Consider the following 3436-nt stretch of genomic DNA (forward strand, 5'->3'; position numbering starts at 1 on the left):
CACCTGCACAGGAGCCAGTCCAGCAACACTGGCAACGACCTCACTCGAATGTTTTTTCACGTGCCACCGGCACAAATGCCAGTAAGGCGATGCTGGTAACGATCACGCTCAAATGGTGCTATTTTTGTGCCACTGGCACAGCTCAAATGGTGCTATTTTCGTGCCACTTTTAACCCCATTGTTTTTATTCTCTGATAATTCAGATCAATTCATATTTGTGGATTTAACTCCTTGGCTTCTTGTTTTCTAAACTTTAAAATCTTCTTCAGGGAGTTTTTGTTTTCTAATTGTAACGATAATGTACATATCTGAGACTCTGCTATATGCATATGGACTGTGTATACACACACACACACACACGCACATACACACACTAGGATTAGGCACAGCTTCTGTGTGACAAATTACATGGTATTTAGCAAGGATGCTACACTGTAGAATTGAACTTGGAGTTCCATGTTTGGGAAACAAACTTCTTAGCTACACAGCTATTTCTGTATGTATGCACACACAGAGCATGTGTGTATGTGTGCATGTGTATATATATATATATATATAGATATAGATATATTTATTACATACATGTATGTATGTATGTATGTTGATAGTTTCCATGTCATTTCAAGAGGAAAATTACATATTCTTGAAAGTTTCAACTATTTGCAATTATTTTACTTTTGCATTGCTTTGTGTGTGTGTGTGTGTGTGTGTGTGTGTGTGTTATGTGTGTGTTTATTTCTCTGCTAAATGGAATAAATTTATGAATATTTTGTTTTCTTTGTATCTCCCAATATTATTTTTAATTTTTTTTTCGTTAAGACCCAATAAATACAAATGAGCGTGTGTGTGTGTATATTCTTACATATGGATATATATATTTATGTGTACGTGTATGCTTTCCTGCCGAGGTTCCAATTTCTTGAAGCTATTTTATTTCGGAGAGGTAAGAGAATTCCAGACACATTGTCTGAGAAAATTCCCATCATTCTAATCAGAATGTGTTTTTTAATGATGATGTGAGAAAAAAGTTTGTGCATAGTTTTGTGGTTGTAAGTGTATTTTCGTGCATATGAATGCGTGCAGCTGCACATGCTTATGCATACATGCATATTTATATGTGTGTATGTATGTTTGGAATTAAGCATGTGTTTTCTCCTTTTGTGTTTTCGTATCTACGTGTGTGTGTGCGTGTGTAGTTGGATATATATTTGTTTGTTTTGCACAGTTTGTATACTTTTCATTAGCAAACTATCATTCATACAATCATAATAAAGCCACATTATGTTGTGGTTTTATTAAATGGTGGTGGCCATATTGTAATTAGACTTTCAGTTTGTGGGGAAAATATTAGAAAAATAAAATGAAATATGAAACATCTCAAACTAAATACAACAAAAGGTAATTCTGAATACTTACAGTTTGATAGATCTCAATGGCTGTGAGTTGAAACTGCTTGGCTTTTGATCAAGTTGTCAGAAGCTCGAACCAGTCTGCTCCCATAGAACATTGCTTGTTTCCAATTTCTTATTGTTTCACTTTAATATTTATATTAGATATTTATGTTTTGTGCAGTAATCCCTCCTCTATCATGGGTGTTATGTTCCAAAGCCCCCTGCGATTGGTTAAAATCGGCAATGTAGAAACAGTACAGTACTGTATATTTTTTATTATTATTTTTATGATTTGTATATATTTTAATATAAATGCAAAACAACATCATGGAGGAATCAATGTAAGTTTAAATAATAAATTGTGATAGGTAAACTGTGATAGGTGAGCCGTGGTAGGTGAACCACTATATGGTGAGGGATTACTGTATTTATGTTTATATTTATATTTGATATTTATATTTGGCCAAATCATTAGCAAAATTTTTAGCAGCATTTCATCCATCTTTGCATTCTGAGTTCAAATTCTGCCAAGGTTGACTTTGCTTTTCATCCTTCTGGGATTGATAAAAAAAAAAAGTATCAGTAAAGCACCGTGGTCAATGTAATTGACTTGTCCACTCCTTCAAACTTGCAGGCCTTGTGCCAAAATTTGAAACCGATATTTATAGACAAGTAAGGCGGCAAGCTTAGCAGAATCTTTTCTGTTTTTACATTCTGATATCAAATTTTGCCAAGGTCAACTTTGCCTTTCATCACTGCCTATATATATTAACATTTCTTGATACCTAAATTAAAATTCTTCCCTTATGATTTTAGTTTCTTTATGACAATTATCGTAAAACTAAGCAACACCAGTCATTTTTACCAGAATATTGACAATAACTTATTAGTAACTTACATATATATTTCATTAAAATATCTGAAGTGACACAACAAAAATCACTCTTTAATTTAAATTCCTTCTGTTCTTTCAATTTATCTTTTGTGATGAAGAAAAAGACAATAACTGCAATTATATTATAATAGAAATTCTCATTAGTTACCAAATTGTTAGAATGTTAAGACAGTCATGTTGCAATGTCTTTCTTAAGTGATTATGATATAGAAGAGAATTGAAACGATTGCAAAATGACTTTTTTTGCCCCTAGGAATTGTAAATAGATTTTGATCTTTTTAGGTCAGAGGTTATGTTATGTCATTCACAGAACAGTATTAGATACATGATGACATATGGCTTAGAGGTTAGGGTATTTGGCTTGCGATCATAGGGTTGTGAGCTCGATTCCAAGCGGTGCATTGTGTCCTTGAGCAAGACACTTTATTGCAAGTTGCTCCAGTCCACTCAGCTGGCAAAAATAAGTAGTACCTGTATTTCAAGGGGCCAGCCTTGTCATACTCTGTGTCATGCTGAATCTCCCTGAGAAGTATGTGAAGGGATATGTGTGTCTGTGGAGTGCTCAGCCACCTGCATGTTAATCTGAAGAGCAAGCTGTTCTATTCATCGGATCAACTGGAACCCTCGTCGTCGTAAGCAACAGAGTGCCAGTATTAAATATGTTACTGGTACTTATTTAGCAAGCTCCAAACAGAGGCAAGGCCAATTTGATATTAGCAAGATTTGCTTAATTGTACAGAACTGAAAAGTCAAGACATTTTCTGATTACTTTATCATCTGTTGCTACATTAGGGAATACATCTTGTTTCTCTCTCTCTGTGTGTGTGTGTGGAGTATCATATTATGCTACACTACACTCAAAACCTTCCCTGTGTTGGATCTTGAGCCTACAGTGGACCGTGGACTGCATACTGAAGTATACTCTTGTGTGATCTTATGTATATGTTGGGTGTATTTGGTCTATATTTGTGGATGTATGCAGCATAAATGGAAGGACAAATTTGTATATGCTTTTGTTAGTACATGAGTGTTCATACAGACTGTTATTATACAGGCATGCTATTCTCAGCTCTACCTTGGTGCTTTTGTTATCAAAATACCTTGATCTTATTGGATCCTGAAAAATAATTATATATATATATATATATAT

Source organism: Octopus bimaculoides, chromosome 18 (genome assembly GCF_001194135.2).
Source record: "Octopus bimaculoides isolate UCB-OBI-ISO-001 chromosome 18, ASM119413v2, whole genome shotgun sequence".
Classification (NCBI taxonomy): domain Eukaryota; kingdom Metazoa; phylum Mollusca; class Cephalopoda; order Octopoda; family Octopodidae; genus Octopus; species Octopus bimaculoides.